At 47.8% G+C, this 27,148-nt stretch overlaps 1 protein-coding gene across 1 annotated transcript in view; it reads right to left on the reverse strand.

The window, feature by feature from the left end:
• Positions 1-27,148, reverse strand: part of ACSF3 (acyl-CoA synthetase family member 3) — a 1,059,592-nt gene that overhangs the window by 473,381 nt on the left and 559,063 nt on the right. The window lies entirely within an intron of this gene.

Raw genomic sequence — 27,148 nt, forward strand, 5'->3', positions numbered from 1 at the left:
TTTAAGACGTTCATGTTCTTCTCACTCATAAAGGGGCCATCCTTCACACTATTTTTCTACATTTTCTTAGAAAACACACAGCCCTTGTCGCAACATTGTGCTAAAACAAAATAGTGTGGTGATTAAACAAGGCTTACACATTCTCAATTGAAATGCTTAATAAATAAAACAAATGGATGGCCCTTCATAGGAGTTCCCTTTGATAATTATTTATATACATACTCAAAAAACATAAAGACATCTTTGGCTACATACAAGTTGTGGAGAAATGTTGTGCATTGACAAATAATAATTATACATATACTATAATTCAAGCTTGCAATGTTTGATCCCAAAATGACCAGATAAAAACATAAGACGCAAATCACAACACGCTATTGTACAAATGAAAGCACATGAATATTGTATAATTGAAAGTACATTAAATAAAATATACATTGTCTGGCAAAGCACTAATGTTTGAAATAATGTATGATTTCTTTTTACTGCAACACAATACGCCAACATGTTTCAGACCCCTGGTTGGTTAAGGTCCTCATTCAAGGGGAACAGAAGACAGCCATGGTTATGTTTGAAAAAATGGGGTAGAGGAGGAAATCTTATAATTCTAAGTTGTCCTGGGCTGCATTGAGTCGTGCATAGCACACTAAGCATTAAAAAGAAAGAGAACACATATAGTGAATGCATTCTTACCTCTACGTTGCAGGGTTAGAGAAAAGTATGGCGTGATATATCTCTGAATACACCCACAGAAGTAAGGTACAGGATCTGGGGAGACAAGGGATGTTGATAGTCCATGTAAATTAACACAGGAAATAAAGAAAGACCAGGAACTAGATTACCTCAACGGTCTATCATGGAGAATAATGGATCTCTACCCATGTTGAATGCTAATGCAGGAAGAGATTGTTGGGTGATGGTGTAAAATTGACAAAATATAAAAAAAGATTAAGAAAAACAGGGGTCAGGGGAGGAGAGCGGGGTGATGGTGAGCCTGTTCATAAGGCTGTATTCATTATAAGGAGAGAGCATGGGAATTCTTACAATTACCAACTAGTCACAAAAGAAAAGTCATTTGTAGTGTAGAAAGGATGATGTTCTGGAGGCGCTAAGTGGCTCTAAGTGTCCATGTGAAACTGGCCTCGGAGAACAGTGGGCATTTTATTGTTTAAAACAAATGTAATTGGTTAGTAACATATATGAAAGGGGAGTCAGAGTATATGGAAATGCAACTGGTGCAGAAAGAGAGGAAAGAAATCACCTGATAGAAGGGCAGCAGCCAGAACAAGGCTACGTAAGGCAGAATGTCAGGAACCGAAGTATACAGCGAGCAGAAAGATCAAGCGATTCCATTTGTGCCCTTTGAGCAACACATATATGAGAACGCTACACTACACATGTTTAGTTAGCGGATTACACGTAAAATCTAGCTGGTTTTCTAGGCGGAGAGTAAATTGGAGGCAGAAACGGAACTCCCATTCTGTCCCTACCCTCTGCCTTCAAATAAAATGCAAATGCCTGTGAATAGAGGAATTAAGACAGGCATGACAACTTTACACCCGGCTTTTGCACCTTCATTCATGCTCCGGGGACTTCGAAAATGAGCCCCCCTCGTGCACGAATGACATATGCAGCAAAGATAGAGGGGCCATTTGGAATTCGTAAACCCTAACAAATAAAATGGGGGAGACAGCAAATACGCATCTATATAGAAAGAAAATATACATATAGAGTAAGCAAATTAGTTTCCCAAGAAGAATCATGCATGGTGAGTCCGCAAACTGTGGGAGATGTAGAGCAAGGGCAGTGAGAAATTAATAATTGCGATTGCAGAAGAGTAAAATAAGTTATGGCGATGAACAGCATTCATTGCTGAGAATGAGCAAATCAAAGCCAACAAAATGTCTTCATAAAGACCATTCACATGTGAATTTGTTTGGACGATAAGGCGCTGTTCAAACAGAAGTTTCCCTTCTGCATTTGGTATTGCTAAAAAAGAGGTCAACAAGTAAAGGTCATCTTCTTTGGGTCCTGCATTGATATAGTGGTTTATAAAAGGAGCAGAGTTATTTCTGTTTCATATGCAGCTCTGATGCTCAATGACACGAGTTTTGGTGGGTCTCATTGTCTTCTCAGTGTAATGAAGGTTCAAGGACAGGTCATAACATAGATTGCTCTTTGTGAATTAGAGTTGCTAAATGTTTCCATATGCCATGTGTAAAAGAAGAGGCGGTACAACAGAGAAAGATCTTTCGGTGAGTTTAATCTAACGGGCCCACTATCTTCAACAATAAACAAACTGCCATCGTAAACATTCCATCCTCACGAGCTCAATGGAACTTGGATCTAGTTTGTGAAGATGGAACGAGAACAAAGGTAAATACAACATAACAAGCAATTGAATAAATGATTTCATAAGAGTAAACAAGTGATCATTTAATACCAGACAATTTAAGCACGTGAATACCAGTTCACTACATCATGCTTTTAACGAGGTCACTTTCCTGGTTTGCACAGAACTATGCAAACCGACCGTAGGATTTCAATTAAACTGTGAAGTTTTACAATATCGATGGGCTGCCTTACATCAGGTTTCCTCTCCGTTTGTTTAGTCCAACCCTTCATTGCCATCAAAATGTAGTGTTCTTTGGCGGGGTTGGCCTTAGCCCAGAGTTTGAAATAATGCGCTATTGCCGCTCAATGATAAGTCATCCAGGATCTGGTTTTCCCAGACCGCCAACCCCATCCGACAAAGGCGCGCACTGGCACTCCCCTCTGCCCTTCCATTAACACTTTGCCTTGAAAGGCCAAGAATGGCTCCCAGCACCCCTTGTATCTTCTTGCTGTGCTGGGGACCAGAGCAGTGTGGATTAAAGAGCTCAGATCCCTCCAATCATGCTCCACCTCTCAGGTTCTGTCTGATATTTAATAGCTTCACCAACCCCCTCCTCACCTGATGCCTTTAAGGTTGAGGTATCGTCTGTATCTGTTTCCCCGGAGTCGTCCGAAGATAGCTCTTTCCTTCTCAGTCTCCAATTATCGCTGGGCTTCATACACGTCCTTTTCCCCTGTTTGGAGTGATGGGAGTGAGCTCCACCGGAGGCCACTTTGCCAGAGATGCAGCTTGCCTGGCAGCGGGGACCCCGGGGAGCCCACCCCATGCCAGGGAAAAGCTTTGCCGAAAAACCCTGGCAGATGGTTATGGCTGAATGGACTACGAATCCCAGAATGCACCTTGTAGTTGATGAAGTGTTCCGTGATATCTCCGGGAGAAGATCTGAATGCTTGAATAACACGGACAGATGGAAACTCGGGGTTTGGAGGTGAAAGGAAAGGTAGCGTGGTGTGCACCTCGCGTAGGATAGAACAAGCGTGCACGGGGTAGAAGGGGAATACAGGAGGTAGGCAAAGTAGAAGGCACAAGGAGTACAAGCCGTCTGATGGCAGAAACGAAGGTTATGCCGTATGGAGCGGCAAAAGAGAACACACACACACAGGAGCGCTGGATTACCTTCCGTAGCACTGGAAGTTGCAACGCGAATGCGTTAGTCGCTTCCTGGAAGATATAGGCCGAAATGACTTCAGTGGGCAAGGCACTCCTGGGAGATTAGTCCTTCCTCTATTTCTCATGGTGACATGGCCGGCAAGCATCAAACGTCTAGACCGGGTACAGCGTTCTCAGGGAGTAGTCCTTCCTCTATTTCCTCCATACTCTCCATGGCAGGCGAGCCGTGAGTTTCCATGGTAGGCGAGTCGTGACACCACCACTGCGCCTTGAATGGGGTCATCTTGCTAGCCTCTGGACAGTTCCCCCGAAACTTCTCCCACTGTAAACGAGAGAGAGAGAGCGTCAGTGGCCATGTTTTTTACTCCTGGAATGTGCGGAGCTCTAACTTCCGTGTTCAATCTAAGCAAGCTTTTTGAGAGTTCTCCAAGTAGCTTCAATACCCTTGCATTGCTGAACGTCCCCTGATAGATGATCGGGACCACTACCACGTTATCCGACCAGAGAAGTACCCTCCTGTTATTCAATTCCTTCCCCACAACATGAAAGCGACTACAATAGGGTACAGCTCCAGCAACATGATATCCCTGGTAATCCCCTCCTTATGCCAAGCAGATGGCCAGGCCTGGCCGCAGCAGTTGCTCCCTAAAATGGCCCCGAAACCGAGAGCCCGATGAGCCTGTGAAGAGCTTGAGTTTCTTGCTAGTGGCTCACTTGTCCCTCCATAGCAGCACCCCATTGAACGCGTCCAGAAACCCATCCCACATTCTGAGGTCCTCTTTCACCTCCATCCCCAGGTGCACATGCTGTGAGGCGTGTTGTAAACCCACTGTTTTGGGCTCGATACTCCTTGCCCGCCGAGATGACCTTTCCAGCAAAGTTAAGAATACCCGTCAATGATTGGAGTTCTCTCAGAGTAGCCTTGCTCCTGCCCCTCAACTCCTTGATGATTTCCTTCAGCTTCATCACCTTGTCCCTTGGCAGCCTGCACCTCCCTGCCACTGAGTCGATATCAATTCCCAGGAATGTAAGTTTTGTGAGTGGCCCAACTGTCTTACCCTTGGCCAATGGGACCCCCATTTCCTCCATCAATTACTGGAACATTTTCATGAGTGACCCACACTTCCCCGTCCTCTCTTTTCTGGTGATCAAGAAATCGTCGAGGTAGTGCATTACTCCTCCACCCTGTGCCCTCTGCTTCAGAGTGAACTCTAAAAAGGTACTAAACTTCTCAAAGTAAGCACATGAAATAGCGCAGCCCACAGGTAAGCACCTGTCGCAAAAGTACTCATCTTTTACCTTGAATCCTAGCAAATGATAGTTCTCCTTGTGAATTGGTAACAACCTAAAAGCAGATTCGATTTCCGCCTTCCCCATGAGTGTGCCTCTCCCTGATGACCTAACCAGCTCCACCGCATCGTCAAATGATGAATAGTGGACCCTGCACATCTCTTCGGCTATGCCGTCGTTAACGACGCACCCTTGGGGAAGGAAAGGTGCTGTATTAGGCGAAACTGACCTTCCTCCTTCTTTGGTACCAATCCCAAAGGTGACACTACCAAATTCTCCAAAGGCGGGGAGGTGAATGGGCCTGCCACCCCCCCACCAACTTGATCTCCTTAGCAACCTTTTGTGTAACAACCTCAGGCATTCTCAATGCTGACATAAATTGTCAGCTTCACTGCTCCCCAGTACGCCTTTGTAAGGGATCCTGAACCCCCACCTGAAACCTTCCCAGAGCAACTTGCAATCAGCATTGTTGTGATATGAATTTAGAAAAGGAATCAATGTATGCAGGAGTACCGGTGTGGGCAAGTGAGTCTTAATTATGCTTAGCCTTCTCTTTGGTATTAGCGCTACTCTTCTGCTTCCCCTTGCCGGAAGGAGAGCTGTGGTCCCCTGAACTTCTGCCACCTGTGTGCTTAAATCTACATGGTTTGCCAAAGGGACAATAAACATCTGCAAATTTCAAGCATACCGCCTGCTCCCCCTGATAACTGGGACGACTATTCGAGGAGGAGCACCCGCAAAAAGAGCCCCTTTCCATGTACCCATAAGCCCCTCTGCATTTTGCAAAATGCGGTTTCTCACTCTGGGTCCTGTCCCCCGTCTCCCTTGAAGGTACAATTTTTTCAATGTACCCCGTCACATCAACCTCATCCATGACATAACAGGCCAAATTTGCATTTTGAGCCTGAAACCCCTGTCATATTTTAACCAGGCGTCGCATACATATGTATGTATGAACTGTTCATAAGCAAACAGAGCACCTGAGTCCTGCAGGAATTTTTGGATCATGATGGAAGCCAGCATCCTGAACGGTGCCAACCAATTATGGATGCTCTCCTCTACTTTGGGCCTCTCCCTGTCCTTCTTTTCCCTCTCCTTCTCAGACAATTTGCGCAAGCCCAATCCCACAGCTTCCATGTCTAACAAGCTAAGGATCTCAAAAAGCTCCTTCTGCCAAATCCTTTCCTTATAGGCCAAATGAATGTGCCAAACCAATGAGTTCCCCGCTGCCCGTAGAGGGGCAAAACCCTGCATTGCCCTCCCATACTGCGTGGCATCGCCCCACACTAGCCGCTGTACTTGGCCGGCTGCTGGCGTTGGTATCGGCTGTATTGACTGACTGCCCCCCCAACCAGGGTCTCCCGTGGCAGTGCTGCCCCTTGAGTCCCCCACGCCATGCCTTGCCCTTGTGAGGCTGCTGGTGTTGGCAGAACCTGGTGCAACTGACCCCCCCGATGGGATTCACTGGGCATTGCAAAGGCTTGACTCGTGCCCCTGACGCTTGGCACCCCCTACCCCAACCCCTCAACCTCAAATTCTCCCCCTGTTGGTGAATAGCCTCAGCATTTCTACCTACATGATTAAACGCATTTACATTACCACACAACATTTGACTATTACCCCCATTCCCCCATGCTTGCAAGCACTGCAAGAACATACCTTTCGCCTGCTCCAAGGATGTGGGTCCCTCTGCTGCTATCACCGCCGTGTTGGCCACAGGAGCGCTGGGTGCACCGCCACCGTTCCTTGGAGCTTCCGCAGGTAAGGGCGCTGTATTGGCCACAGGCTCCTGCTCTCTTCCCCTTCCTCTAGCCCCTGCTGCTGATTTTAGTTTCTTGGCCAGCTCGGCCTTCTGTTTGCTGGCTTTAGTCTTAGCGGTCAAAGCCCTCTTTCTTTTGGTTGCTGGCTCCTCCTCCTCGCTATGTCCGCTTTCTCCTTCCTCTTCTATGGCCTGGATCTCATGCATAGCCTCCTCAGCTGAAAGGTTAGGGCACAATAGTGGTGAATCCGCCCTTTGGCTTGGCCCAGCTGCTTCGTCGTCCAGATGTGTGGCCACCAGCTGCAACCAATTTGGCCCATGCTTGGCCGCTGCCAACCGTGCCATCGATATGAAGTCTTCCAAATCTTTGTCAGGGCAGCACAACCCTGGCGTACCCTGAGCCTGTGTGGCCATCTTCCCTGTTGTAGCAGAATGGGATTTTCTTTAGCAGCAGCCTCCAGGCACATGCACTGCAATCAACTTCTACTTCAGCAGCGGCCTCCTGACATCTGCACTAGGCTGCAATGGAAGTCTTATTTGGCAGTAGACTCAGCACATGGATTTCCTCTAGGATGCGCTGCCTCCCGTTGCTCCTTAGCTGTAAACCCAGGCACGTGCACTGCAAAGATTGCAGCGGCCTTCAGGCTATACTTGCTATCACCCACTGCTCACTGAGGTCAAGCAATTGATTTTCATCGTTAAGTCACCTTGCCATGTTTATATCTTGCCAAGCAGCGTTGTCACCCCACTTGCAGCCCGTGCCCAATGGCACAATATACTGCCGAAATTCGAATAACCCTGCATCATGTTTGCCGTGATGGTCTTTCACCCAAAGACTCTCACTTGTCCCGGCTTCCCCGCAATTTCACCCACTTGCAGCCTGGGTCCATAATGTCCGACCCGCTTGTAACAGTGGCTCACCTCCAACTTCCTTTGTCACCGCCGGTTCGCTCACCACACAGCTCTGCGTCCTTGAGAGCTGCTCCTTGTCTTCTGCTCCTCCGGCTTCACACGGCGGCACAGGGCACACGCACTGTGGCTTCAGACCCCTCGCCACAATGCTCGGGCTCCTCAGACGTCGAACCTTGTTGTTGGGTGCTCAGCTGACGGCACCGGCTCCACTGTCGCTCCCTCGCCAAACTGCTCCGCTTCCTCCCGCAGCTCCACCTCTTGGCTGCAGCGAGACCACGCGTAGGCCTCCAGGCACTCGCACCGCAGTTGGGTCGATCGGGCTTCTTCCTTGCCTATGCGCACGTCTTTTCCACGATCGCGGCTCCCGACTCCTCACAATCAGCTGGAACTAAAAGGAAATAAAAGAATAAAACGAAAAACAAGTCCTTCGGTGCGGCGGGCGTCCTTCCGCTCGAGCTGGCTTATCCTGCAGCAGGACGTCTGCCGGCTTATATGTAACATGGCACGCCCCCATCTATTGTTGCCTTACACAGGCTTTTTCCTGGATTTGGTGTGCTTCCTGCCCCTCAGGCTACCTTCAGCAAGCCTCCCCCTTAGCCAGGGGGGAGGGAGGAGGACCCTGCCCATGTTATTAGGGCGCCTCCTCTAATTTTTCATTGTCACCTCCATTACCCGTGCATTTTGATTGTGGTGGGTGGGCATCAGGGTGTGGTGGTGGCTTAAATAAGGGGATGGAAGGTCCACTCTCCCCATTTAAAAAGAAAATTAGATGAAAACGACCACGGGGGAAATGCACGAGTAATGTGCAAACAAGGAAAGTGACCTTGTTACAAACACTTGCAATCAATTGCCACCTGGGTAGTGCCCAGTTAAAAAGGTATCAGTCAAAGCGGGTTGGTGGGCGGGTGCTAGCCTTGGAAAATCAACACACACAAGAAATATTTCAAGATTTACAAGCCATGGAGAGAGCTAGACACCACTACAAATCCAACCATAACATTAATTTTAAGTATTGGCCATGTTACATCAATACCAGAGCGAACGTGAGTGTTATGGTTGGGTTTGTAGTGGTATAAAGTCAATGGGCCTCATTACGAGCATGCCGATCTGGTAACAACGGTGCCGGTGAGCCTACAGGCACCGTTGTTATCGAACTGGCACACTCCGAGTCTGCGGGCGGCTGCCGTCCTGCCCGCCAGGTCTGATCAGACGGGCGGGCCGGCACCCGCCGCAGACTATCCTGGAAGCCCCGGCACCGTGCTTCTGTCATACTATGGGACTCAAATGGGAATGGGGATTCACATTTCTCTGGTGTCTGACTTCCAGGAACACCGGAGTCGTAATCCCCCAGTGTTTCCGTGGAGCCAGGCACCTGAAAAAAGCACAACTCTGGCAGCAACCTGCTGGTTTTAAAGGCGCGGTTACGGCCAGAGTTGTAATGAGGCCCAATGTTCTTAGTTGTAGTTTTCTAGTTGAATTAGTAGTGGTATGTAGTAATTTGTAGTGGTATGGAATAAGGGGTCATAGTTATAGATTTACAGTTGTATTTATTGTGGTATGCAGCAATTGTAGTGGTATGTACAAAGTGTCTGTACCTTAAATGTGTTATTTCTGCTGTTTGTACACTCTGGGCCTGATATACAAAGCCCTTTTCAATGGGGTTTCCCCATTCAAAAGTGCTTTGGTAATTCAGGCTCTTTACCTTTTGTTAGAGTAACCGATCTATTTAGTAATTGCAGTGATATGTACTCAATGTGTGTACCTTAACTATATTATTTCCACTTTTTGTAGACTTTACTTTTTGTTAAAGTAACCAAGGTATTTAGTAATTGCAGTTGTATGTACTCAATGTTTGTACCATAACTGGGTTATTTCCACTGTTTGCAGACTTTAGCTTTTGTTAGATTAAATTTAACTCATTTTTAAAAGGTGTTTGATAGATAACACATATGTATAGGCTTGTTTATCTGGGTAGGAGTAAAAAAACACGTTGGTTAAAAAGTGTAAGCCTATTTTGGGCAGATTTTAATATTCGAGTTCCTTGAGCCAAAAACTACGCTGCAGGGTCTGCACGATTTTTTCAATTCTACCTGTACAGTTAGAGATCTTTAAATGATAAACATCTGAAAACAATGGTCAGATCTCGTTTCTTGCATAGATCAGTAAAAGTTTGGTTAGGAGCTACAAGGAATTGCATGGGCGGGAGTTTATCTGCGGCAGTGGGAAAGTCCATGCTTCCCTGCTGTCTGTGGCCGCTGTTGTGGTGAGAGGATGGAGTGGAAAGCATACAGTACTGTAACTTGGATTCTCCGGGCCAGCTGCTTCGTAGCACTTTTCCTTTGTTTGTTGTGAGTCCAAAGATTGCTGACCCTCTGGATGGAGACCATAGTTAGAATTGTGACATTGTGAGCCCGATAGAGGTGTGGCTGACGGGGAGCCTGCACAAGTGTTAAGGAGTTTTGGGTGTGCTGGGTAGAACGCAGACTGGGTGGTATGGACAATAAAGCCGGCTTTCCCTACATCTTTTTCAACTTTTTCTCTCAATTCAAAATAGATTTCAAATTTCGTTTGAACTGATTTGAGATCTTTCAGAGGTTTCACTTTGAAAATCGAGGATTTCCTGAAAAGGTGCGATTGCCGAGCCCACTTACATGTTTCTCTTTCCAATTATAGTAGTTTGAGAACCACGAAAACCAGTGTGATTGACACCTCTGAAATAGATGATGCAATTTTGCGCTTTTACAGAAATATTCCCACAATGTGTCTCATACGCAGACATTATGCCAGAAATCAGCTCATGTTCTCTTTCAGCCCAGGTGCTCATTAAAGACACCATAAAAGTTAACTTTGTCTGAAGTTTCTCCAAATGAGCCCAACTCTCCTCAGAAGATGCAGCCACCTGTGTAAACCACTGTCTACATAAGATGGCCTGGTGCCTGCATCCTTCCCCTCACCACGTAATTCTTCGCTGGTGTCTTGTCAGCTGCTGTGATCTCAGTGTAAGATCTTGTTCGCCTCTACTCAGCTTCATGACGCGTTCCAGCTGATATCTATGACCATGATCGCATGTTGGTCATCAGTTCCTGCCTATTCTTCACCAGAGTCCCTCTGCCAGTGTTGGCCAGCTGCCGGAATTTCCCACTTGGTGAGTTTGGGGGTCTGCCGGAGAGCACGAGTACCTGGAGAGTGAGGAAGCCCTGGGCGAGTCTGGGCACTGATTACTCTTTATGTCCCTTTCAGCCCCACTTGAATTATAATGTGTAAACATCCATCCCAGCCGTTCTTGCCTCTAGGCCGCAAGCTATCCTGTCCAGTCGGGCCTGGTCCACGCACCTTCCTGGTGCACCTTGCTATATCCAGAGGAAGTGTTTGGGAGAGGCAGGAGTCTGCGCTGGCCGACAGCAGTTCCTGTGCCATAACGGTGAACCCAAAGCCTGGCAAATTACATAATATTGTACTGCTCCTCAAAAAGAGCCTAAGAGAAGATCTTAGCTTCAAAACACTCAAGAAGTAAAATGGAGAGGTACCGTCTTACTGCCAAAAGTACAGTTCTACAACTATAAACATTGTTGTAAAAAGTCGAGGAACTGGAAACAATACAAAAGAAAAGTAGTAAAACTCAATATCCATTAGTTCTCACTCAATTCGACCAACTCCCACAAAGGAGCAGTAGACGACCCTGCAGGTCTCCTTGCCTCAATTCCCCCAACCAATATAGCAGATAATTCCTAACCTTTAGATACCAGGCACAATGAGGGCAGAAGTGACTAGGGGGCATGTGGGATGACCTCTCCAGCCACCAGGCGCCGTTGTGGGAAAGCTTGTCAATCTACCTTTGATATCGGGCAGGCTAGGGGTATTGTGAAAAACAAATCCAAATCACAATCTCCACCCACTTTGGGGATACCTTGGGAAATTACATTTACAGGGCAAAGGTCACCTTTAGTTCTTGAAAGAAAGATGACATGGTAAAGAAAAGCATGCCCGTTTGTCTCAACAACACTCCATGAGGTAATTAAAAAAGAAATTGTTTAAGTGTTTTGATGTTTTCCTGGAGGTATGGGGTCAAGTGGTGCAATGCATCTTGCTTTGTCTCCCTGACAACATACAGTCAAGAACTCACGTTGGGCTGTTCTTATGATGATTGCAGGATAGCATGATATGCATGCACATATATTCCAAATCATTTTCGCTTGGCATCCACACAGTGGGATGCTGCTGTATTTTGCTTTTGATCTGACATTTCTACAGCAGAGAACGTGTGTTAAACGTGCCCTGGAAAGAGTTCATTCTTGCGTGCAGCCACGTACAGATTAGTGCATGGTAACGCGGTTTTTAGATAAAACTAATTCCATAAGAAGTGAATGTAACAGAGAGATGAGATGTGAAGAGATGCACAAAAACTGTGAATGAGGTTTGGAGTTTTTACCCAGTCATTCACCACCCACGGTCATGCTACTCCTTATGGCTACTCCCAACCACTATGTGCCCTTCCCTTTCCAATCGCTTTCCCAAATTTGTTTGAGATAGCTTGATGCTTTGAAGGGGGTACCAGTGTTATTTCTAAGTAGTCTTCTGAAAGATAACGACTTACTTGCAGATGCAAACCAGCTTCTGGTATAATAAAAATGCCATAACCAAGTATGCCTTCAGCCACGTGATTTATAAGCAATTTGTTTCATTGCATCTGTTCCTTACACCGCCTTACTGTTAAAAAAAAGCACTGCCAAAGACAGCCGTTTTGTCTCATGTATAGGCATTACAAAGGCATTTGCCAGGCACTGCCATAATATGAGCAGGTTCCAACACCATTTGCCACCTGTTGCCATTTTAGGGCCAGGTAGCACCATTAAGGCAGTGCCTGGTGAACGTCTATATCATGCCTACACCTTAATCCAACCTATTGGCTTTACCAATGATTGTTTGAGCAGCCGAAAAGGACCAGAGGAGATAACAATGATTTGTCCATGGAATATATCCTGCTTTTTATAGTGTAGAGATACTCTCGGGTTGCACTGAGGATAAGGACGACTGTGGGTCCGCTGAAGGTAGAGTATAGAACAGATTGTCTGAAAAGGAACAAGTAACTTACCTGTAACTGTTGTTCTCCATCATGGGGTCTGGCATGGATTCACATGCTCATGAATATTCCCTGTCATCAGGCTGGGAATCCTCGGTAAAGAAAAAAATCAGTATCAGTTTTGTTTCTGATGTGTATTTCTTAGTAGTAACCAATTACTGGTCTCTGGGTCATACTGACCACAGCCAATGACTGCCCTCTCCCTAAGCCCCACCCCTGGCAGCCATCCTCAGATTTGGTAGCATGTAAAGTGGCAGTATGACCAAGTGAAGAGCCGCAGAGGGGTAGGAGGGAGGGTTCACATGTGAATCCATGCCAGACCCATGCTGGAGAACAACAGTTACAGGTAAGTAACTTGTTCCTTCTCCAGCATGGGGTCTGGCATGGATTCACATGCTTATGAATACAAGAATACATAGCAGTACACACATGCACAACCACGGGAGGTGGCAGGGCTCAACATTAAGCATTAGATAAACTCAACATTAAGCAACTCTTACCTCCTCACCAAGCCCACGTTCAGGCGAACAGGTTGCGCAGCACTGCTTGGCCGACTCTGGACTCCTCCCTGCAATCCCAGTCGACGCAGTAGAATTTCGTGAAGGTGTGCGTCAACCTCCATGTAGCAGCCCTGCAGATGTCCAGCAGGGGCACACCCGACAAGAACGCCGTAGTAGCAGCGATCGCTCTGGTCGAATGGGCTCTCGGACGGCCGGGCAACGGTCGGTTTGCCAACCGATGACAGTGCATGATGCAGCCGGAGAGCCATCTGGAAATGGAAGTCTTCGAGAGGGACTTCCCTTGATTCACAGGTCCAAAGTTCACAAAAAGCTGTGATGTCTTCCGAAAACTCTTTGTGCGGTCCACATAGAACTTCAGCGCTCTAGCTACATCCAGCGAGTGCATCACCAGGTATAGATACTCCAGTGTTCTAATCATATGGCTAATGGGTTCAACACAATCAAAGAGGAAATTAGAGCTATCCACCTTATGCAAATTGACAAGGGGGGTCCTGGGAGTCTCTCTGCCAGACATTAGTCCTGGTTACAAGAGACTTACCCAGAGTCTTTAACTCACTATCTTTCACAGAGAAGAAATATCCCAAACATATCAGTCTTTGTCCTGCCCTGGGGCAGTCCAGCACCGAAATGCTAGGCAATTCTCCTCTGAACAAGAGTACCAACAGCATCCCCAGACACGTGTTTCAGTCTGGTTGGACCTCATCAGTAGGGAGGAGCTGTGCCTCTCTAAGAATAGTGAGCAAGGGGTCCACGTCTGGATTCCCCTAGTAACTTAGGGTGAGACCCAAAGTTACTTGAATATGCGAGATGCGCGCGGGTGCCCCACCATCGAATCGCTTGGCGGAAAACCTCGTTGAGCGGGATCCTGTCTTTGAAGCTGCCCATCGCTTGTATCCAAAGGGCGTCAAGGAACTCTTGTAGAGGACACATCCGTAGCCTGCACAGGCGCACCAGGTAGACGCATGAGGACATCATTCCGAGCAGGGATTTGATGGATCTCACCCTGGCCACGCCTGTGGCCAGCAGGCGCTGCACCTTGCCCAAGATGGCCTTCGTCCTCTCCTCCTATGGCGAGGCCAATCGCGCCACTGTATCAAGCTTGGCTCCCAGAAACAGTGTGACCAGCGACGGGATCAGGAGGGATTTCGAGTAGTTGATGGAGAAGCCCAGATCCGTGAGAAGTTGGACGGTCTCTGTTGTGTGTTCGACGGCGAGTTCTCTTGTCCTTGCACAGATGAGCCAATCGTCCAGGTAGGGGTAGATGTGGGTCCCCCGCAGGCGCAGCCGCGCCACCACTGGTGCGAGGCACTTGGTAAACACCTTGGGTGCCGACTTCAGCCCAAATGGCAGGGCCTTGAATTGGTAGTGCCGCCCTTGGACTACAAATCTGAGAAACTTTCGGTGTCCTTTTAGAATGGGGATGTGGAAGTAAGCATCCTCCAAGTCCAGCGACAATAGGAAGTCGCCCTTCTCCAGCTGTCCCAGCACGTGCTGGAGGGTGACCATCCTGAACGTTTGTGCCTTGATGTATTTGTTTAGCCGCCGCAGTTCCAGGATGGGGCGCCAACCACCTGTCTTCTTTCTGACGAGGAAGTACCTTGAGTATACTCCGGAGCCCCGGAGCCTCTTCGGGACGAGCTCGATGGCACCCTTCTTGAGCATCGCCCTTACTTCTAACAGCAGTTGAGGGATGTGATTTTCCTTCCAGCCCAAGGGAGGAATGCGGGGGCACTTTCTTTGAAATTCGAGAGTGTGCCCGTTGGCCAGGGCATCCAGCACCCAACGGCCGGTGGAGATGGACTCCCACATGCTGACGAACTTCGCCAGACGGCCTCCCACCGGGGTGCTCCGGTGGGGGCCTGACGCTACGGCCGGTTCAGTCCTGCTTCGAGGCGGCCTTGCCACCTTGGTCTCCTTGGCGATGACGACGAGATCCTCCCGACTTGCCGCGTCCTCTGTAGGCCTCCTGCGACGAGAAGCGGACTGCCAGGCAGTACGTCGAAGAGCCGCCGCCGGATCCCTTGGAGGCACCCTGTCTGCCTCCGGCGATCCGAAAGGGCGACCGTCGTTGCTGCAACACTCCCAAGGCCCAAGCCGTCTCTGTGTCGGTCTTGAAGGCCTGAAGTGACTCATCCGCTGTTTTTCCAAACAGGTTGTTCCCGTCGAAGGGCATGTCCAAAGCTCTGGTTTGCACGTCCTGGCGGAAATCAGTTGCCTTGAGCCATCCCTGCCGTCAAAGGCAAACACTGTTGCCCAACTGGCGGAATCCAGTGTCAGGGATATCCGTGGACACCGTTATGGCCTGGTCCGACGCCACCTTACCTTCCTGTAGGATCTCCAGGGCCTCTGACCTCTTGTCGTCCGGTAGGAAGTCCAGCAGGGGTGCGATCTTGTACCACAGCTCCCTGTCATAGTGGGCCACAATCGCTAGGGCGCTGGCCGCCGTAATTGTCATTGCCGCAGACGAGATGACTCGTCGTCCCATGGCATCCAGCTTCTTTCCCTTGCCGTCAGGTGGGGAGGTCGAAGTTGAGGATGATGCCACCGCCGCCTTCTTCTTGGCCGCCGCCGAGACGACTGAACCCGGGGTCGGCTGTGCCCTAAGGCACAAAGGGGCAGAATCGGGGCCTGGTACTTCTTCTCGTACCAATCCCTCTTGGCAGGCTCCGTGGACGGGTTCTTCAGGAGAGCAAGTCCCTCCTCCCAGATATCGTCAATCAATGGTACCGCGAGGACCATCTTCCTCTTGGCCTCGCGCCGCTGATAGAGGAAACCTTCCTTCTTCTGTTCCCCAGGGCAGAGCTGAAAAAGCTCGGATGCCCTGGCAATCATGGTGTGGAAGGAGCCAATTTCGTCGGGCGGGGAGGACCAATGGGGTGGTGATGGAAGGCCAATCCCGTCGTCACCACCGTCGTCATCCGTCCCCGTCATGGCCGTATTCGTTCCCGTGTCATCCCTACGATCAGGGGAAAGCGATGAAGGCTGAGCGGTCTGCGAGGGCTGAAAAGGCGGGGGGATGAACTCTTCTCTGCTTGTTTGGAGGGTTTCCCGATGGGCCCGGTTCTGCTGGGTGGTCCGCTGGGGTGAGGGGCAATCTTGTCCTTATCTCTGTGCATAAGGTTTGGATTGCCATCATAATGGCCACCGAGTTGTCCTGAGGCTCGGGCACTGGCTGCGACGGGCGCGATGGTTGCTCCTTCTCCATGGGAGTCTCGTCGGTGCCACCGTCGCTCTCTTCGTCCGCCTCCTCGGGGTTCCCCCCGTGGGACCGTACCTCCTCGAACCTCTTGTTGAGGCCCTGCACGACTTCAACCAGCTCCTCCTCAGAGGCTGTATCTGTGTCCGTGACAGCCACAGCCCCCCCTCTTTTTCCACCGGGGTCTTCACGGGGGTCTTATCGATGGGCTGAAAAGAGGATTCCCTCCGTGGCTGCAGGGAATCTCTGGGCCCTGAGGTCGCCTCCACTGGGTGAGCTTCCACAGGCTTTCGCCAGGGCCGCCACGACTCCCTCAATAGAGGCATTCACCGGGTGAATCAAGGCCTTCACCACCTTGGGCGCACTTGAGGCCTTCACCTTTGGGGAGCGGTCACCGCCTCGCTCCCCCTCAGCTGATCCCTTTGAGATCGACCGGGGCCTCTGCAGAAGCTTAGCCGGGTTCTCGGATTTTCTCTTCCCCGAGCCAGAGCGTTGGCTCGTGGTTGATGGCGTCGGTGAAAGTGCGCCCTGCCTGGCAGCCAAGGAGCCTGGCCCTTTGGCGCTCCCGGTGCCCGCGGACTCACAGTGCTTTGCCTTCTGTTGGGCCCCCATCGCCGAGGCGCCCTCACTGGACTTAGAAGACCGCTCAGACTTCTTCTTCTTCTCACCTGCTGGGCCCTTTTCCAGCCAGCTGGCGAGGCGGGTCCGACGATCCCTCATAGTCCGTTCCGACAGGTGCTTGAAAAACGCACAGTCCTTTTCCACGTGCGTCTTGTCTTCGTGAAGGCAGTAGAGACATCTGGAATGCTCATCCTCCTTGAAAACATTCTGTAATCTGCATCCAGGGCAGTTCCTGAACAGCTTGGATCCGGGTGTCGAGCTTCCCCTGTCCTGGGCCATGTCCACGAGGTAGGCCTCAGATCTTCTGGAATCCTCCCAGAAGCGTAACTCAATGAAAACTTTGCCCTTGAGGGGCGTAGATAATTCCAGAACGGGTCCCCGTTGATCGGAAGTAGAAACGGTGGAGCTTGAGGCTCGCTTGACCAAAAAAATGAGATTAAACTCCTTGAAAAAACACAAAACACAGTAAAAGCTCGAGAGCTATAGCACAAGGACTCCCAACACTTGAACGTGCAGTAAAAATCTGAAGATGGCTGCCAGGGGTGGGGCTCAGGGAGAGGGCAGTCATTGGCTGGGGGCAGTATGACCCAGAGACCAGTGATTGGTTACTACTAAGAAAGACAGATCAGAAACGAAACTGATACTAATTTTTTTCTTTACCGATGATTCCCAGCCTGACGACAGGGAATATTCATGAGCATGTGAATCAATGCCAGACCCCATGCTGGAGAAGGAAAATGCTCAAGATACATTACAGAGAAGGTCTACAGCTGCACAGAGAGAACTAGATATTAAACCTTACTGGCATATGATACATTACAGGGAAGGTCTACTGCTACACAGAGAGAACTAGATATTAGACCTTAGTGCCATATGATACATAACACGGAAGGTCTACTTCTACACAGAGAGAACAAGATAGTAGACCTTACTGGCATATGATACATTACAGGGAAGGTCTACTGCTACACAGAGAGAACTATATATAGACCTTACTGGCATATGGACTCCTTCCAATTCGGTGATGGGACAGCAAGCTCTCTGAAGAGGGTCTGGCATCCAGTATAGATGCTTCGGGTCCTCCAATCCGCCAGCTCAGTTCTGATGCTATGCTAGACATAGCAGCAGATAGAGGGTGGACAACATAAGAGATCTGGGCTCTCTGCCCAGGTGTTCTCTGGAAGTGTGGGCCCCTCATTCTGCACAAACCTGCTGTGGCAGTCCTTCTTGTCACCTGAAGTATGCTACCTGCCCTTCCTTTCCTCGAGTCAGAAACCAGTAATCAACTTTGTTGTCTGTACTGCGTCTGCCTGCTACCCCCCGGGAATCACCCTAGCCTGCAAACAGCAGCTACATGGTTACAATTTAAGGCTGCTACTTTGTCTGCCCTGTTTGGGAAGCCCTCCCCTAAGAATTAGGAGGCTCCATGGGAAGAATTGCAATGGGTGTGAAAGCTATCTGTCCTGTGAGACGTTCACGGTTCAATTTACTGAGGGGGGGAAGGACAGAGCAGCAAGGAAATAGAGTGCCGAGTGAAGTGCTTAGAACTACAATTAACTTCATATCTGCCAAGGGCGAGTATGTCCGCCCTGAATTTCCATAGGGAATCACTGCAGGGTCAGACCCCTCCCACACTTTAAGTTTTAAACATAATGACATGTCACAGGCAGGCAAGGGACCAATATGTGTGTGTTTATCAGAATTGCCTACATGTAAAATGGTAATCTGGCAACCGATGTACCAAAGAGACTATTTGTATACTAAAACTACATTAATCCACCGTCCTTGTTCTCAGCCTCTTACATTGATCTTTCGTGAGTTTAGTTTATATCTCAACTATTGTTTTGTGTAATCGCAGTGCAGCACTAGAGAACTTTGTATTTATATTTGTATTTGTGTAATAGTTATATCACCCGCCAAACCCTAAGGTAACTGGGTGCTTGAGAGACTTAGTAGTTACATACATACAGAAAGCGCAGGCACATTACAATCCAGTGCATGATAAACAATACTGGACCCTGGTTATATGTGGGTCAGAGCGGAGATCATACAGTTATAGACTGGTGTGACAGACACAGGGTTACCCAAATCATAAATAGGCAGTGGTAGGTTTAGATGATGGGGGCATCTTAGTGGGGCGGCTTGTTGCTCAGCCAATTTTTTATATTGGCTTTAAAGGTGAGGAAGGAGGGTTCTTGTATGAAGGAGGTGGGAATGGAGTTTTACGTTTCGCAGCTTGTACCGGGAAGCTGGCTCCTCCGGCTGTTTTTAGATTGAATTTTGGTAACATCAGGTTATGGGCATGAGTAGATCTGGTAATGCGGGTAGCTTGGTGTTTGCAGAATTTGTCCGCCAGGTATTTCTGGGCGGAATTTGTGAGGCATTTGTGGGTAATGGCCAGGGTGCGTAGTGTGATTCTATCACGCTTGAGTAGCCAGTTGGCATTCTGTCTGTGTGTGGAGATGTGACATGATCTGTGAAGGCTGAGACCTACTCTTAGAGAATTATTCTGAAGTACCTGGAGTTTATTTAGGTTGTGTTCAGAACAGCCCAGGAAAAGAGTGTTGCAGTAGTCGATTTTAGATAGAGCAAGTGCTCTAGCCAACTTTAGGAAACCGCTTGTGGACAGGTAAGCTTTGCAGCTATAGATCAATTTGTTCGTATGGCCGTGGATGATCCCACGCTGTTTACCTGTATTTTGAGCGAGAGAGTAGAGTCAAGGAAGACCCCCAGTGTTTTTATTTCTTTGGAGACATTGATAATGTTGCAGTCAATGACAAAGGATGAGGTTCTAGTGTTGAGTTTATTCAGGCGTGCCTGGGTACCCATGATCATCAGCTCCGTCTTGTCGTCATTGTGGCAGAGACTATTGGTAGCCATCCAGGCCTGAATCTCAAGGTAGATGGTGTTTAGAAGTTTGGAGTCATGGTCATAACAGCCAGTGAGGGGGTGAGGACTTGAGTGTCATCTGCATAGTTAGTGTAGATGACACACAAGTTATCCAGGCGGTCGAAGAGTAGCTTTGTAAATATATTGTAGAGGGTGGGCGACACACAAGAACCCTATGGGATGCTGCAGAGTATCGGTGTAGGGTCAGCTGAGGCTGACAGGGGAAGACTCTGGTGGTTCTGTTAGAGAGGAAAAATGTAACCCGGTCGGATGCATTAGTAGAGAAGGCTGCTGCTGTGCTCAGGTGTTTGGTAAGGATTTGGTGGTCGACGAGGTCGAAGGCAGCGGATACGTCTAGGAGTAGGAGGATTGCCAACTCAACATTGTCTTTTGCCTCATCCATTTGTATCTTTAGGTCTAGGAGGGCTGTCTCGGTTCCATGTCTGGGACTGAAACCTGACTGAGCCCAAGGAGGTCATTCTCCTCTAGGTGGTTCTCTATTTGCCCAAAAGCTTTTTCTACATTCATCCCACTTCATTTCTTGGATCCTGCAGTCACAAGAACAATGCCAACACCATCCAGGGGCCTGGATTCTGTTCCCTCATCTTCAGGATATATGTTAGTAGCCGGAACACCTTCGGGAGGATAACTCAGAGGCAACGCGCTTGTCCTTGTAACGTGACAATGCAATGTATCATGGGCTTGATCTCTGGTGAGATACTTAGAAGCTGGAGGAGTCCAGTATTAAGCACAATATAAAGCACCAATACCATAAGACACTCATCAGAGGGCATATCTCCCGTCATTGTGACAACAAGGTCTGGAGTCTGTGACAAGGAGTGCCTTCTCATATGATGGGCGCTCACCTTCTCATTCCCAAGTCATCTGCTAAGCAACCATGTTCTGTGGGTGATATTTTGCCAAGTCTTCCTTTATTTCATGTCCTGTAAACAAACAAAAATTGTTTTTGTTCTTCAGATGTCCTTGTATGTATCAGTCACTCTGAGGTATTTTTTGTCACTGGTTTATATTGTATGGATTGTGAGGGACAGACTTTAGTACATCCTGTTCATCTGAAACTTCTCAGGAGAATCTACTAGAGCTTTGTGGACACACAATTTGGGGACACACCCAGGCCATAAGAAGAGATGTGGGTTTTTGGATGGAGGTGAGGACCCACACCTCAAAGCCTGCCTAATGGCTCATTATAAATAGTAAGCACAACTGCAGAACTCACATCACCTAATCCTCCTTGGGATCAGCAGCTGCAAGCATAGTACTGCAGATCACGCCAAGTGAGATAAAAGAAAGCAAAAAGCCTGCTATAGTTGGAAAACTTTGCATATTCAGAAAGTACAAACGATACAACTGTTAAGAAAGTGGTTATTTAAGGGAGAGTTGAAAAGATGTCATTATATGATTGCCTGTAACATAGTTTATTTTAAAGCTAAAACTGTGAGAAGATAGGGCAAATATGTTTGGGGCAGAGGCAGGGGAGGATATGCTAATACAAAGAAGGGCTAGTGGGAGCAAAGTGGTGACGTAAGCAACGGCACATCTGGGTCTGGTAGGTTACCAGTCCCAGCAGGACTGTAGTCCGGGACTGCATTTAGTGAATCCTCAGGCGCATCAGCGGTGGCGCATTAGGGTCAAGCAAGTATGCACAAGTCTGTGCAGGATGTGTCAGTGTAGGCCCCCTGTTCATATCCTATTTCGCACGTCACCGTATTTATGATGGGATTAAGGGGTGATGTCTCTCCGACCATTACTATGATACAAAACCAAGACGTGCCTCCATTGATAGACAGTAAATTATTGCTTGAAGGAGCTTTTATCAAGAAGGATACTGGGCACATTTCCATGACACTCCTTAATGCCAGATCTCTGGATAAACATGCCATAGATATTAGCGATTATTTGGAAACACAGCAAGTTGACATTATGGGGCTCACTGAAACTTGGTGCCAGGATTCTAGGGGCCCTAAAGTCGACTTAGCTACTCCACCTGGCTACACCTTCTTTGTCAGAACTGAAAGGGTAGTAGAGGAGGGGGGGGGGTAGCCATTCTGGCAAGCACCACTTTGAACTTTTTTCAAGACCCTATTTTGAGCAAAGGATGTGAAATCATCCTTATTAAGACCACGCCGACTCCTATTAATTGTCTTAACATCATTTTGTTATATCAGCCCCCTACGATGCCCCCTCATTCATGGAGGATTTGGCTGATATTGTATCCTCACTTATTAAACCCAACTCCTCATCTATTGTTCTCAGGGACTTTAACAGGTTGTTTGGAAACCACCTGGATGTAGAGGCTTTCCATTTAGCCCAACTGTCTAATGGGTTTACCATAGATAATAGTAGGTACACACATAAACTAGGCAATGGGTTAGATTGGGTCACTAGCAAAGGTCTGGTCTTGAGCACGCCTTTGGTTCAGCCTTACATTTGGTCTGACCATTTCTTTGTTGTGTTTCAGTTTACCTTGCCTACGCCTATGGTCCATAAAAAGAACCCTTCACTTGTCGTATTAAGTAGGAATTTAATAAAATTCGACAGGAAGATCTAGAATCTTGTTTGGCCATACTTAAGCAAGGTACTTTGGATTTGGACTCCCCAGACAATTTAGTTCTGGAGTATGATCTACTGTTCACTGATCTCCTGAACCATATAGCTCCTATGACCTCTAAGAAAGTCATGGAAAGATCTAACGACCAGACCGTAAAAAAGAAGGAAAGCAGAACGTGACTGGGTGAAGGACCAATCCCCAGCTAATAGAGCTAAATAGAAAATATTAGAAAAAGTGTACCATACTAGATACTGTATGCTAAAAAAACTCATTTTGATAACCAAATCACACAGGCGGAAAACAACTCTAAAACTTCTTCACATCCTTTGGGAACTTGAGAAACCTAAGATTATGCGGCAAGAGTTCTCCCCTAATACTCTGGATTGTGAAGCAATTCAACAAGCATTTAATCAGAAAATAATTACTTGACTGTCTCAGATTGCGGATAAGTTGGGCAGCATAGAGCTGATTAGTAGCCATCATAATCATAAAGAACACTCCTTGGGCAATAACCCCACTTTTAACTTTTCCAATACCTTGATTGAACCCCTAACTGACATCTTGAAAGAAATTAGGTCTACCACCTGCACAGGGATACGCTTCCATCTAAAGTCATTCTTGCTAATAGGCACTTATTTTTGTCTTTCCTTGTGACTCTTATTAACACCAGTGTAAGAGAAAGTCAGGTCTGAATGCTTAGAAGAATATCTCGGTCACCCGATTATAAAACAAAAAAATCTGGGCTGGATCCCAAAATACATTCTAATTTTAGACCCATCTCGAATGCTCCTTTCTTGCTCAAGATGCTGAATAAAATTGCCACGTCTCAATTTCAAGCTTTTCGGGAGACATTTGGAGTACTTCATCCTCAGCAATCAGACAGAGTGCGTTGCTGAACATTCAATCTGAGATCCTTTAGATTATGGATGACGGCAAAGTGGTGCTGCTGATGTTGTTAGACCTTCCAACAGCCTTTGACCTTGTCTATCACGACAAACACCTGGAGAATCTGATGGGGGCTGGTATCTACTCAGCTAAAGCAATCACCTGCATTAACTCATTATTATCCAATTGAGTTTCTCGGATTGTCTGGGGAAATGCATCTTCTTTTGATGAAGTTCTAAAATGTGGAGTTCCACAAGGCACATGCTTGTCTCTCTCATTCTTTAATGTCTTCTGCCACCCTCTCTGTGATCTCCTGGAAGGGTTGGGAGTACACATTACTAATTATGCTGACGACACTGAGCTTGTGTTCCAGCTGAGTGGTATTGTCACCAGCTGCTCTCTGTGGGGTATTTGGACGAGATGGTGTTTTAGGCACCATTGACTGTTCCACCACGCACGGCTGTGCATCCTTCAGCAGTCTAGCCTTTCACTTCTGAATCCCCCACACTTCAAAACCACTGCCCATTTATGCTGCGGCGCGTTGCAACCCTCTACTACCTTCTGTGAGTTAGCTGCTGTGTTCTGCAGTGTGTGTTTTTTCATTCTTTTCCCTACCTTGCAGGCTATTTCGCCCCGCTGGCTCGAGCGCCAGCATACTTACTGTGGATCTCTGCCTTCTTTCCCTGATGGCTCCCACGTCGGCATACTTATCTTGGATTTCTGCCTTCTCTCCACGCTGGCTCTCGCACCGGCATACTTACTTTGGATTTCCTTTCTACCTTGTTGGCTCCCACGCTCACTTGCCTCTTTGGTGATCTCACTGCACTTTTCTGCCCTTGCGGTTCCTGGAATCACTTGGCCTCACAATACTTGTCATCGCTGGCCACGCGCATGCCTGTCTCTTTGAGAGTCACTCAAGCTCCTGGTGCAGTGCCTATGAGCCTTCCAGTGGACTCACCCTTTTCTGTGCATCTGTCTCTTGGTTGGTGCTCCTTGGCTTCCCACTGGTCTTCCTCGTTTCCTACCGGAGTCCACAAATAGTTCTTTTTTCTCACCTACAAGTAATCCAAGAACCTGTTACCAGCTTCCTTCAGGATGCCCTAATCTTCCTGCAGTCTTCAACCTACATCCACAACCTGCAATACTCCTCCTTCTGATACCATCGCTATACTTCTACAGGACACTTCGTGTTGGAGAAGGGTTTTTTCCAAGCCTTCCAGGCCTTTTTCCCTTCAATGCTCCTTTCGGGCAGGGGCCTATTGCTTAGGCTTTAGCCTTACAGGCAAATTGGCTTCTCCCTGAGATCGGCCGTAACTCTTTGAGGATCGGAAAACTTCTATGAAGAAGGGAACCGCTCCACTGCTGGAAGAGACCACTTTGCACCCAAGTTCAAATGAATCAGGTGAGGAGAAGGTTGGATCAGACATCATTGACAGTTTGCAATGCACACAACCTACTAATGGCAAGGCTTCGGCAGAACAGGTCCAGCGATTACTATCTGCTGTGCTCGGACTGTCTCTTGACGTTCAGGGATTAAAGGCCGAAAACGCTGTACTTAGGCAGATTGTTTCAGCCAGAGAAGAATGGTCTCTAGATCTTCCTCAATCCAGTCTGGCCTCTGGCAAATTTGATGGGTCAGCAAGAAAGGTAAAGCAATTAATTGATGCCTGCATCGTTCACTTCACCTTTCTCCCCGCAACCTTTGCTTCTGAACAAGCACGTGTTGGATTTAGAATGACTAATATGGTGGGAAATGTCTTGGCCTGGGCTCCACCCTTGGTTACGATGACCAATCCCATGCTTCAAGATTTTGATGCTTTTGTCACTCTACTCAAGCAAAACTATGAGTGACCTCAGACGACTTACTCAGCCTGTTAAGATCTTCTGGATATCTGTCAAGCTTCTTCTGATTTACTTACCTACATAAGCAATTTTAAGAAGACTGCGTGTAAAGCCTGATGGCCAGAGGAAGCCCAGTTCTCTATATTTAGGAGAGGCCTGCATGAAGATCTAAAGGACGAACTGGCACAAACCGCTCACCCATTTTCTCTGGTGGATCTCATGTCCTTAGTTCTCCAGATAGACGTGCGTCTACAAGAAAGAAGAACTGAACAACAAAGACAAGGCAAGAACACAGGATTCTCTCTTCTCAGCCACAATCAACCTCCGCTTCCTCCCAAAGACACGCCCAAGGAAGAACCAATGCAGATTGGGGCAGCTCAAGGTCCTTTGTATTAGGCAAAACGGCGAAGAAGAAAGGACCAGCGCTTGTGCATGTATTGCGGCTTGGATGTCCATCTACTCAGGGATTGGCCAGAGGTACCACAGAGGAGGTCAGGAAACGCTTGACCCCGACCCTAGCTTGGTCCCCGGGTCGGGGTACTCATCCAGGTCCTTTGAACTCTACTTCCACCAACGTAGTTAAATCTGATACACGCTTGATGGTGGTCCTATTGGAGTTGCAGATTTCTCAGAGGTCCCTTGAAGCCCTATCCCTTACAGACAGCGGTGCGGCAGGAAACTTAATGGATGTTTTCTGGGCCAAGAAGGAGCTCATCCTGCTACAAATGCGCTCAAACAATCAGGCTGTAGAAGGGGTCAATGGCAAATCCCTCAGTTCTGGGCACATAACCCACTCATCGGGCCCTGTAGGTGTCTCAATTTTTGATCACAAGGAAACTCTCTGTTTTTACCTGATTAGGGCTGATAATTTCCCTGTTATCCTTGGTATTTCATGGCTGAAGGCTCATAATCGTCACATCGATTGGGCCAACAACTCTTCGGCTTGATTCTGAATTCTGTCAAAAAAATTGCTTATCGCCTTCTGTCCATTATCGTCTCTAAGCAGGTGTACTGATGAAGGGTCTTCGGTCGCTGGGGTCCATTGTATTCCTACCCACTACCTCAGGTTCAAGGAAGTTTTCGAAGACATGGTTCTGAAGGAACTATCGCCTCACTGACCAGAAGACTGTGCTTTAGAACTGGTACCGAATGCATTACTGCCCTTTGGCTGCATGTTTTCACTTACCATTCAAGGCGTTGAGGTTGTATCTGGATGAAAATCTCCAGAACTGACTCTTACGACTGTCCAACTCTCCAGCTGGAGATTCACTCTTTTTCATCCCTAAAAAGAATTTGCAGGATTTGCAAACCTGCGTTGGCTACCGAGGCTTCAATAATGTTACCATCAGAGACCGATACCCCATACCCCTCATTAGGGATATCAGTGAAGCAGTGGAAGGGGCGGTTATATTTTCCAAACTTGACCTTTGAGGCACATATCTTCCACACATCCGAGCTGGCGATGAATGGAAGACTGCGTTTCGGACCCCATTTGGACCTTTCAAATATCAAGTAATGCCCCTCGAGCTTGTCAATGCACCTGCAGTTTTCCAAATATTTATGGATTATCTCTTTTCCGATTTGTTGTTCATAACAGAAATCATATACCTGCATGACATTCTGATGTTCTCTAAATCACGTAATCTACACCAATAACACCTTACACCAGTCTTCGAAAGGTCACTCAAGAACCACCTGTTAATAAAACCTGAGAAATATACTTTGAAATGGGAAATATACTTTGAGGAAACTACTGTCCCCTATGTAAGGTTTGTCTTGTCTAACAAAGACATCGCTATGGACGAATGCAAAGTTGCCACCATAATGCAATGGCCTTCAACGTTTCTTAGGCCTAGAAAACTTCTACCAGAGGTTTATTCCTGACTTCTTTGAGACGGTTCTTCCCATCACGAACCTTCTCCAAAAGAACACGACCTTCGTATGGGATTATGCCACCGTAACTGCCTTTTGCACCCTCAAAGATCAATTTTGTTCCGCTCCCAACCTTCGACAACCAGATCAAGGCCTCCCCTTTATTGTTGAGACGGATGCATATGCAGGCGCTATGGGCACAGTCTT

The sequence above is a fragment of the Ambystoma mexicanum genome, chromosome 1q (genome assembly GCF_040938575.1).
Source record: "Ambystoma mexicanum isolate Mex_15411 chromosome 1q, UKY_AmexF1_1, whole genome shotgun sequence".
Taxonomy (NCBI): Eukaryota; Metazoa; Chordata; class Amphibia; order Caudata; family Ambystomatidae; genus Ambystoma; species Ambystoma mexicanum.